The sequence below is a fragment of the Paramisgurnus dabryanus genome, chromosome 11 (assembly GCF_030506205.2).
Source record: "Paramisgurnus dabryanus chromosome 11, PD_genome_1.1, whole genome shotgun sequence".
NCBI lineage: Eukaryota > Metazoa > Chordata > Actinopteri > Cypriniformes > Cobitidae > Paramisgurnus > Paramisgurnus dabryanus.
The window spans coordinates 39113082-39125573 of NC_133347.1; the positions used below are offsets into that span (position 1 = coordinate 39113082).

The 12492-nt window shown below is 38.5% G+C and overlaps 1 pseudogene; it reads left to right on the plus strand.

The window, feature by feature from the left end:
* Positions 1 to 6236: 6236 nt before the first annotated feature.
* LOC141282949 (uncharacterized) lies at positions 6237 to 11756 on the plus strand (annotated as a pseudogene).
* Positions 11757 to 12492: the final 736 nt, after the last annotated feature.

A 12492-nucleotide genomic window follows, 5' to 3' on the forward strand; every position in this document is an offset into this window, starting at 1 on the left:
TTCACTGCTATGCGGATGATACCCAGCTTTACATCTCCTCACATTCCAGCGAAACCCACACGTTTTCTAAGCTAACAGACTGCATTAGAGATGTAAGTGACTGGATGGCATTAGACTGGATACTTATTATTGAACCGAATCGCTACAAACATAATATGTCAGATTACAAGTTGCACATAGATGGCTGCACTGTGGTGCCATCTTCCTCTGTTAGGAACTTAGGTGTGATGGTCGACAGCAACTTATCCTTCGATAGTCATATCGGCAACGTCTGCCGCACAGCATTCTTCCATCTTAGAAATATCTCAAAAATACGCCATATACTGTCTACATCTGACGCAGAGAAGCTTATCCATGCTTTTATGACTTCTAGAATAGACTATTGTATCTCGCTACTCGGGGGATGCCATGCAAATCAGGTAAACAAGCTTCAGCTAGTTCAAAACGCTTCTGCAAGAGTGCTTACTCGATCTAAGAAGTATGACCACATAAGTCCAATTCTGGCATCTTTACACTGGCTACCAGTTAAATATCGCATACAATTTAAAATATTACTAATCACCTACAAAGCCTTAAATGGCCTAGCACCCTCATACCTTAGAGAATTACTATCAGAATACAATCCATCACGTGCACTGCGTTCGCAAAATTCTGGTCTCTTAGTTATCCCTAAAATATCAAAAGTGTCTAAAGGTGGAAGATCCTTTTCCTACTTAGCCCCTAAGCTCTGGAATGATTTACCAACCATTGTCCGAGAATCAGACACAGTTGAGCAATTTAAATCTAAACTTAAAACTTTTCTCTTTAACAAAGCATTCACATAGAATGTCCAGTAAATGTACTTTTCCCCGCAGAAGTTATTTTGTCTAGAACAAAGCACTCACATACCTCATATGGGTAATTTACTCTTGTCGCAATAGTTAGCATGTCTGGAACCGAGCTGAATTAAACCCCTATTCAATTCAATTCAATTTTATTTATATAGCTCTTTTCACAAAAGTCAATTGTTTCAAAGCAGCTTTACATAAATAGAAGCAGTGAAAAGCACAGAAAAACGACAGATAGCACAACAAAATACAAAATAAATTTGCTGCGGCTATGACTCAATATTATAAGTGCACGTATTACTAAAGCAACGTCTAGAAGAGGAAGCTAAGTAAAGCCCAAAAAGGCTGCCTCCCCGGGATGAAAAACCCCCTAGGAGAAAAAAAACCCCGTGCTTTTATCCGAGGAAAAATAAGTCCTAGGAGGGAAAAACCCTTGGGAGAACGGATAAGGAGATTTAGCATAGATTAAGCGGGTTCTGCCGGTGATCGTTGGTCAGGCATCAGCTGGGCATCACGTTGAAGGACGGCCAGTAGATCAGAGGTGTGCCGACTTTCACATCTACCGGGACTGGGTCTGTTTGTCTCGTTGTCCTCGGGTCGAGGACGAGACAGGGAGAGAAAAACAAAATCGTATTAGCGTAGCGGCCGTTCATATGTATTGAAGTGTCACACAGTGATGTGGTTTAACTCAGCTTCGTTCCAGACAGACTAACTATTGCGGCATAATTATATTATCTACAGTTTAGGATTTAGCAAATTGGGGGCCCAATGCGAGGGTATATATGGTAAATAAGGGTCACCTTCCGATCTTTAAGAGAAAATGAAACCAGACGACCCGTATACCCCTATAATGTATGACACTTGCATTACATGCGAACGGCCCCTACGCTAATAGAATTCTGTTTTTGTCTCCCTGTCTCGTCCTCGACCCCGAGGACAATGAGACAAACAGACCCAGTTCCTGTTGCTGTGAAGGTCAACGCACCACTGATCTACTGGCTGTCCTTCAACGTGATGCCCAGCCGATGCGCGACCAACGACCACCGGCTGAACCAGTTTAATCCGCTTACCCGCTTCCTATCCCTACCGTGTCTATATATATATATATATATATATATATATATATATATATATATATATATAAATATTAATCTCTCCCTAGGATTTTTTGTCCTTCTAGGATTTTTTCCCATTGGGTTTTCTCCTAGGGGGTTTTTTAGTCCCAGGGAGAGTCAGCCAACTTTGGCTTAACTTAGCACTTTACTGTATACGTGACATTATTAATACGTTCGCTTACACGGTTTATCCCTAGCCGCTTTATTCTACTTCTTATACTATGTATTGATTTTCAGTGTTCTCCTCTACATCTACTCATGTAAAGCTGCTTTGCAACAATTAACAATTGTGAAAAGCGCTATATAAATAAAATTGAATTGAATTGAATTACAATTGGTCTCGATAATAATTCAATATCAATATATTTTACCTTTTACAACAGTTCTTTATGCTTCTCGAATCTAATTGGCTGTTAGACATGAGGTATTCCACCTGTATCATCACATGAACCATTTCACCATTTTGTATCTTTTATGTATCATTACGCCACTGGTCATTTTAGAATGAGAGTGAGGCGTCAACAAGGGGTGGGCAATATGACCAAAATCTTTTATAGAATGATATCACAACAGTTAATTTTTAAGGTTTTTATCCTATTACAATTTTTTTATCCTATATAATTTTTCTTATTATTAAATATACAAAAGTGATTTAGTCAAGACCAGTGAGAGATTTTCTCTCAGGAGCAATATTAGGTGACTTCCCCTGATCAAAGTTTAACTAATCATATCTATACATGCATTATCTTTTAAAGGCGCTCTAAGCGAATAATGTGCGACGTCACTTCCTGTTGATGTTTGAACTGTTTTCAAACAGACAGAGCGTAGCTAACTCCTCCCCCTCCCCCTCCCTTCCGTGCTTTCATGAACGTGCCCAACCCCCACCCCCAAATCCTTCTTGTCGTTTATTGGCTGGAATACTTTGTTTTGTTTTCTGAAGCTAGGTTTGGCCATTTGTTGATATTGCCGTTTGTGAAGCCTGGGCTGTCTACAGAGATCGCGTTTTTTTACAGTTTGATCAGCGGACAGGCAGCAAGCAGATAGTGAGGAGATGTTTCCGGTATGTAACAAAAAATGTTTTATGGTATAAAATGCTTCAATTCGCTTAGAGCACCTTTAAGCATTATTTATTGAGCATAATCGGCGAAAGACTGCATATAAACGCACTTACTGAGAAACTGAGTGTGCGCATATAGCGTTGTTGTTTGTTTCAATCGCTTAAAATTATTAGTTTTAAAACTGGGTTTATTTCGGTTTATTATTGTATTTTTTTGTTCGCTGTTTTTTAGTAACACTCAAATAAAACTTAATTTTGAAGAAACTATGACAAAAAATGAACATATACTAGATTATTAATGAATTTTAATGTTTTTAACAGATACCTCTAATGGGAATAGCTGCGCTATGAAGTGAAACTAAAGGGTTAATAAACACAAACTAAAGCAGATGATGTAGATTGTCTGGCGAACGATGATAGATAGCGCAAAAATGGTAAAAACTGATTATTTCCCACTATTAATAGTCCCTTTCACACATACAGTCTTTACTGGTAATTTACTGGTAAATTGCAGTTAACATGTCATGTGTGAACAGAACCTTTCCGGTAAATCAGTGCTCCAAATTTACAAGTAAGACAGGTTGTAAGATTACCAGTAATTTACCGGTAAGCGATGTGTGTGAACGAAAAATATAGGATTACCGGCATTTAGAACGGTCACGTCAGACCGCGCTGACAGATCGGGCCAATCAGAACGTTTTTAAACAGATGACGCGTTAACCACCACACTGTTTACGTTCGTGTCCACACCCATGCTGCTTAAAAGTTGAGCACAACTGAAGTTAACATCCACATTTCTTCAAAGTTGCTTAAAACAGCTTACCATATATTTGCCAAATTGCCGACGTCCCTGGCACACCCTCAGTGAAGCCTAATGTGCAAACACAGGTTACGATTGACGCCGCCTAACGCAATGTTGTTTGGTCACGAGCAACTTTTTCGCGACCGTTTGCCACAGATGTGAAAACAACAAAATACGGACCGACGATATTAAGTCATAACCCGCCATTGTGTACAGATACGACACGGAACTCGCGGCCGCGCGCCACATGTAACTTCCGCTTTCTCTCAGAGTTTACCGGTATTTTGATACTAATGTGTGAATGATGTCTTACTGGTAAAAAGACGGAACATCACTGCATGTGTGAACAGCACATTTTTGTATTTACTGGTAAATTCATTCTGGTAAATTCATGGTAATTTACTAGAATTACTTTGTGAAAGAGGCTACAGTATTGTCATTATCTTAAAGGAGTGTAACTGTAGCATGTAAATAATGCACATGAATAAAGTAAGCAAGAGCGCTTAACAATTATATCTAATCAACAGGCACGTGAAACCTTAGCAGGTTGCTCAAACAACAAAATCACCAGCTAACTTACTTTAAAATTAGAAGAACTATAGACTAATACAATAACAGGCTTAAATAACCCCAAAACATAAGTCCACTTACAGTTCTCACGGACACGTGTGTTATCAACTGGCTATCCTCCAGACATGACGGAGCACGTCTTATCTCATTTCGGCCGTGTGGTGCGCGTGCACGCTCGCGGTGTGAAGCACGTCCGTGCTATTCTCTGAGATGTTTTATCAACTGGCTAGTTATCCTCCAGACAGTGACGGTCCGGACCACGTCTTTCTCATTTCGCATGCGGTGTGATGCGCCTACGCGCTATTCTCCGAGATGAACTTGACGGCGAATTTTTTTATTTATTTGGACAAGTTTGTTAAGGCGGTAGGGTTTCCAAGCTTAGGCGGGCCGCCTTAACTGAAATATGCTGCGGGAAACCTTGCACACTATGCAGAGTTTCTGTAAATGCGGTTGTCACTACCTGCAAATTTGCAGGAGTTAATTCGGTTGTAGAATGCACAAAGGCATAAGGCTGCGTGTAAACCCACTTACTGAGAAATGCACTTACCATTCACAAAGCAGACAGCCACGCATCTGCTATCGCAGACGTTTTTTCCACAAATTTTTACCGCCCACCCTTAGCGTGAACCACTTGAGCGTATGGTCAATCACAAATCTGTTGCTGAAAAAAGCTGCAAACAGTGGATGGTCTCGCACTTGCACATTCTGTTTCACAAGCATTGTTTTTAAAGACTTTCCGTGTCTCATTCTAGCTACTTAGGGATGATCACTGCACCCACAGATTCATGACATATTTCATATTCATTCAAAGATCATTGCTTATGATGTGTAAACTTTAGAGGAGATGTGGGCTCCAGACTAACTTTTTTCCACTAGGAGCACAGTGGCCCCTAACTGAAAATTTTAGAAGCGCAACCAGAAAATTTAGGGGCACACACTGTAAATCAACATGCTAACCAAATATTCACATTTCTACTTATTTCCACTGTATTACTAATAAATACTTTAATGATAGATGCAGAAAGTACAATGTGCTTTTTCAAATTCAGTGTCACATCACAAAAAAAGGTCAAATTTACTGGTCGCACATGTGCGATTGGATGTAAAACTCAGTGGCACATTCTAAAATTTTGGTGGCAAAATGCCACTATTTGGTGGCAGTCTGGAGCCCTGAATTGTGTCTCATAGTGTGATCGGTTAAAATAAACTTGGCGAAAGAGCAATGAAAACAATAATTTTATGTGGAGTGTTTATTTACTTTGCAAAGAGTCCTTCAAAGGGGGCACAAATGGCGCTGGAATTCACCCATGTATATTGTGTACAGTTGCTTGGGCCGTAAGGACCCTCTGTATATTAGGATACTTTTATTTTCCGTTGAGGTGACTATTAAAACACGTTTTGAGCAATCACGGAGAATCGACATCTCTCAGACTTAATTTTTTTAAATTTTGTAAATTCTGGTTAAATTACAACATAAAACACTTAATTATTCTGTTTTATGTAGTACTGACAAGAAGTTTTTCCTGAGGCTTATTTAATATTCTTACTGGATTTATACATTATCAACTGAAATTAATGATAGAAAATTATGATAGAAATTTAGGCCAAATTGTCCAGCCCTAAATTAAATGCATATTTTATTTTGCAATGAGCTTTTTATCAGGAATTTTAAGGGTTTCACACAATATATTGATTTAAGGGGTTTTATAATTGCACTTAAACTGTTCTGACCCCTGACTTTTGTTATTAATACATTTAGATTAAAAAGGTTTCTGCTGTCTGCTGATTGTAATGTTGAATATAATTTTCTCTGCCCTTGTTAAGGAGCATTACTATGACAGCCAAAGTGGCTCTGGATTTCTTGCATGGCGGATCAAAACAATTCAGAGAACAACGAAACGTGGGTGCAAAAGCTGGAAAATGCAGGTGGAGGTGGTCCAAGGCAGGAGAGGAAACTGCCCCAGATTGGTGATAATTTGGACGATGAACATTGTAAAGAGATGATATCCTTGATGAACCACACCAGTGACAGAGAAATTATCCTGCAGAAGATGAGGGAGACCTTCAATTATAGACAGCGCCTCATCCATGACCCTGAAGAGTCACACACAATACTTTCAGTGTTTCCAAGGCTGCTGGACACTAAAGGGCTGGTAAGTATTAGCATCATTTTTTTTTACTGACTTAGCATGTGATCATCAAAAATGTAAATTGAAAAAAAAAAAAATTTTATTCTGTGTTGCTGCAGATAGCTCAAGATTTAAGCCTCCTCTTTGGTCCAGAAGTTGCATCCAAACTGCTTGAGAAGTGGCACACATTCTATAAAATAAAGGTGATAAGAGAAGCAGAGAACCTTACCACCCCAGTGCTGCAAAGTTTGCTGAAGTCTGCCAGGAATCAATGCAGTGATGAATTATCTGAGGATCACCCATGTATTCAGTTAATAGCCAATTAAAATAAAGGTTGGGCATACCAATATGGCCGCTTTAACTCTTCTGGTGGATTTACCTCTGGCTGTTATGTTAAGTGTTCTAGGCGCAGTCCAGACATTTATATAGATCAGTGGTTATCAGAGCCGGACATTAACGGAGTACATTTACTTGAGTACAGTACTTAAGTACAATTTTGAGGGATCTGTACTTTACTCGAGTATAATTTTTTTGGAGTACTCATGACTTTACTCAAGTACATTTGAGAGGCAAATATTTTACTCTTTACTCAACTACATTTCTATCCATAACCATGAGTACCCGTTACTTTTTCTTAAAAAAAAGGGAAAAATTAAAATCTCAGAAACCCTCAATTTGTTGTTTCCCTCTCTTAAACGTGATTGGATTGTGCAGGCGCAACTGATTGGGACAGCCTATCAGCAATCACCTTCAGCTTTCCGCCAAAGTCTCCATGGTCAGATTTAGATTAGAGACGAAACCACTCACGAAACAATGGATGAAGACGCAGCAGGTCCATTCTGGGAATGTGTCAACCCGTGGCCCCACCTCGCCAGACTATTTAAATGTTCTGAACAAGTTAATGATAGTTTTCTTTTCAAGTGTTTGCTGTGTTTACCAAAGCAAAACTTCAGGGGCAGGAATCACTGGTAAGCCCGGATTATTGTTGTTCAAAATGAATTACTCGTCAAAACACCACACTCTTACTTGATCTGGACAAACTCCGTATCACAAGACAGGTTCAAGACTCCAGCTTCGACATTTGACCACTGTTTATGATTAAACTGGTTTGCAGTAACATTAATTTCCTGCCAGGAGTCCAAAATAATGAATCTGTAACGCTCGTTATTTTGAATAGAAATCATCATCCGTAAAACATTTATTCTCTTCTTCTTCGGTTTATTTGTGTTCAAATAGATAAAATATACAGAATCCGCCAGGGCTATTAGTACAATGGTGAGCATATTTGGGGAAATAATGATTAATTATCACATGTTAGTAAAATATTTAGTCATACAGAATAACATTTCTATTAATTTTCCACTGAATTATGCGATCTGAAGAGCTCAAAGAGCGAACGGAGTGAGATGTGTGTCTCCTCTTCCTGATTTGCATCAGATTTGACCTCAGAGCTCTATCATTTGCTGTACAGCTGTCAATCATCTCACATGGTTCAACGTGCACTGTGGCAGTAGTAATGCAACATTTAGAAAATGTACTCTTGTACTCTTGATACTCAAGTACTTTTAAAAACAAGTACTTTTGTACTTTTAGTTAAGTAGACATCTGACTGTAGTACTTTTACTTAGTAAAATTTAGCAAGGGGTAACTGTACTTTTACTCAAGTACTGAAGCTGTGTACTGTGTAGATTAACATTTTTTAACTCTTTGGCCGCTCTGTGCTGAACGCGGAATGATCAAAACATACACAAAGTTTTAACTGGTTTTTGAAACCATAAATGCTTTAGTTGGGTAAGGGTACCACTTATAATAGCAGAAATCTGGATTGTCGTAAAAACTCGTCCTAGGAGAAATGCTTTCCTGCCAAATTGACAAGATAACTCGTCAATGGCGGGAAAGATTTAAGGGGATGGTAGTACTAGCTCAGATGACATTTTTCTGGATATATGACTTAAATAATGCACTTCTAACTTATATGTTGGTGTAAAATGACAGATCTGTTCTGATGCAGTGATCAGAGACATCATATTAGTTTGTGCAGAGTAACAGGGCAATGCACAACCCATGTAAAGATTACTCCACAAATATCTGCAATATAAATTTGGACAGAAATGGCGATGGAGAGGCAAACATTACCAATTTCTGCTTTGACTGAGTTTTAATTAATTGTGTCATATGCAGTGTTGGGTGTAACGCGTTACTCGACATTTGGACGAGCCATAACAAAAGTTTTCTCGGTATGACGGCACATTGGATTGATCCTTTGACTTTTGCACGTGGACATGCAGCACTAGCTTGTAAACGAGTTAGAGGGAGACACACGTATGATTTAATCGGCAGTGAAATCGAGCAAGTCCATTCGGCTTATGGACTTAACTCTAAAGTGACAGCAACTGTGACGGACAACGGGTCCAATTTTATCAAAGCTTTTAGAATGTTCCAACAGTCAGATTCTGATGAGGAATCAGACGAAGATGAAGAGGTAACATTTACTGATGTTGAGCAAACTCTCCTTACAGACTTTGATGGACAGTTTTCTCTCCCTCCACACTTAAGGTGTGCATCACACACACTGAACTTAGTGTTTCATGATGTTGAGAAATGGCTTAAAGCAAATGAGTCCAAAATAATCTACAGAAGTGCTGTTTCAAAATGTTCTGCAATGTGGACAAAAGCAAATCGTTCTTCTGTGGCTTCAGAGTTAGTAGAGAATTTTTTTAAGAAAAAACTCATAGTGCCTACTTCAACACGATGGAATTCATTTCACGACGCCCTGTCCAGGATCACTGATATTCCAGTTGCTGAGTTAAATACTGTTTGCACTCAGTTTGGAATACAATGCTTCACTGATCGGGAGTATCTGTTCTTAAAGGAATATTGTATTGTGTTAAAGCCACTCACTGTAGCACTAGACATATTGCAAGGAGAAGAGAATTGCTATCTTGGAACCCTTCTTCCAACTCTGGAGGTTCTAATGTCCAGGACGCTGGCACTGCGGGATGATCTTAGGATCACAGCATCTCTCCCTGATGTCATTGTTCAGGTATTTGATATTTATACAGATTGCTAAATTCTTGGTTTACCCATGGCTTAAATTAATTTTTATATTATCTTTTATATTAAAACATCATCTACTATTGTATAATGTGTAAATCTGATGTATTTTTCTTTTCTCATAGGCCATCAAAGTACGCTTTTCCTCTATGATGGACAATAAAGAAGCTCTTCTGGCTGCAGTCACTTTGCCAAAATTTAAGTTACGCTGGATCAGAGAAGAAGGGAAAAAAGACACTGTTAGGGCAATGCTTACTACAGAGTGCCGTGGGTTGCCAACTGAAGACCCACAGTATAATGCACAACATCCCAACAAGCCTGCTGACTCCACTGATGACTTTTTTTCATTTGAGGAGGAGGAGGATTGTGCCTACTCTGTTGAAACAGAGGTCATGGAATATTTGAAATCTGCAGGGTCTGAGCTGGGTGTTCTTAGCCAGTTTCCCAGGATTAAAGCCATTTCACTAAGGTACAACACAGCCACACCATCAAGCGCCCCAGTGGAAAGGCTTTTCAGCCTGGGCAATCTGGTGCTCACTCCCAGAAGGAACAGACTGTCAAGCAAACATTTTGAGAGGCTTACATTAATGAGATACAACCACTATTTTAAAAATTAAGCAGCACTGGCAGCTGAGCAGTGCTCATTGATTTGGGAAAAACATTTACAGCTTGATATTTTTCAGAGTAATTCTATATTTTTGTTATTTAGAGGAATTGTGTTTGTTAACTAAATGTTAATGAATTAGAAATAAGTTCATTTTGTTGAAAAAATGGTTCATTTACATACATTATGTATGAAATATGGTAGCCTACTTATTGCTTTGAAAGTAAGATTCATGTTTAAAGCTTGATACATGTCATTTAACTTTTCTAAAGTTAAGCTTTTTTATTATTCAGATATGTTATAGAATTCTTTTTTTCTTGTTATTCAGATATTTTGCAGAGGACTAACAGAATGTTTGTTAACTAAAAAATGTTACTATAAGTATTATAGTATGTTTTAATAAAGATAAAAAGCTAAAAGGCTAAACTATTCCATGTTTGACTTTTTTTTAAATAATTAAAAGTTTCATGTCTAATTTCTCTCTGGTCAATGTTTAATAGGGATTTTAAGAAGTAATTAATTAAATTACTTATTGAGTAATTAAAATACTTTTCAGACAAAGTAATTAGAAAAGTATTTTAAATACAACTCTGATGATGTAATTAGTATTTAGTAATTAATTACTTTTTTGAAGTAACTTACCCAACACTGGTCATATGCAAGACTAATGCTTTGACACAAAACAGCTGATAATTTACCAGAAACTTGTGATTTAAGTAAAACTTTTTTTCTACAGAGTGGGACAGTGATATGGCAACTGTTCTGCTACTCCTGCATATTCTGCCACCTCAAACCTCTAAAAGGAACACAAAGAGGATCAGTGCAGCTCAGGCTTTGGACCGAGTAGTTGTGTTTTACAAGGTATGTACCACACCTCAGTTTATAGTTTTAAGTATGGCTGCACAATAAATCACATGTGATTGTCACACACATCTCATCAGTGGTTGCTTGATTAGTAGTAAATTGCCATCACCTGCTTTCGGATGGAGCGGCATTTACTACACAGAGCTGTAATTCACTGAAAAGCTATGCAATATAACATTCTGTATAGAAGGGGATTCGTCCATGATTATGAATGCGATATTGCCTAGCTTGTCAGTGAACTACGGCTTTATATAGTAAATGCCGCTCCATCTGAAAGCAGGTGATGGCGATTTACCACAAATCAAGAACCCGGTTTTACTGATGAGATGCTTGTGACAATCGCATGCCAATTATTGTGCAGCCCTAGTTTTAAGTAATATATTTTCTGTGGTACCAATGTAATTTTTCCCATAGTCATGCAGGAGCTTAGAAGAACACTTGGAGAACCAAGAGGGGCATCAGCAACCATACCTTCTTGCTTCTGGAACCTGCAAGCAGGCCATCAGCACTACATTATGATTGACAAGAAGCTCATTCCATGCCAGGAAACGACATCATTGGCAGCCTTTGATGAACTATTTAAAGCACACTTCGTTTTCAGTGTAAGCTATGACGACGCTCTCAGCAACATGTACACATTCCTTCAGACATCAGTCTATAATATTGATGTTGACTCCACTAAAGAAAGTCCAAAGGTAAGGGAACTGAGAGCCAAGTTCTTAAACAATGTATAAGTGTTACATTTGCAGTTCGTTGCACGATGGACCTGGTGCATTAATTCAGCACCTCAAGCTTTTTCATGGGTTATATCCTGGTAAGAAATTTGTTATTGTTTGTGTTCAGGACGGATGTTCACTGCACTTTAAAAGTTTTAGAGGTTTTAGAAAACATTTAATTAGTTATCATAACACTAATGACATTAGCACAAGCAATGCTGTTGATATGCAAACAGCACATCAGTCAGACTTAGGTGAACAGAGCTCATAGATATGTACACTAGATGTCGCCTTGGGGCTCTGAGCATGCGTCAAAACCGCCGCCATCTTAGAACAGGGGTCTTGTCATAGGAAGTATCCAGGTAAAGCTGCTATCTCCGCCTGTACTTCGAATTCATGAACGATGACGGACTTTTGTGCTGCGTATGGATGTTAGGGCTACTAGCACTATGCATTACAGTTAGAAAAAGTACATTTTCATAAAATCAAAACTTTTATTTTTTCCTTTACTAAATGCTAAATACATGTCTGACTGTTGAAACGAACCAAAAGAAAACCAAGAAAATCGCGTTCATGACGATTTATGGTGATTTTATTTTGGTTACACCATTGCCTACAATGACACTGATGCGGGATTCCCCTGTTTCAAGATGGCGGCTCTAGTTGACGCATTCGGTCCAATGAACTGCCGTAGGCAAGGCGACATCTAGTGTATATATCTATGAACAGAGCTTACAAGATGTATCTGAAATAG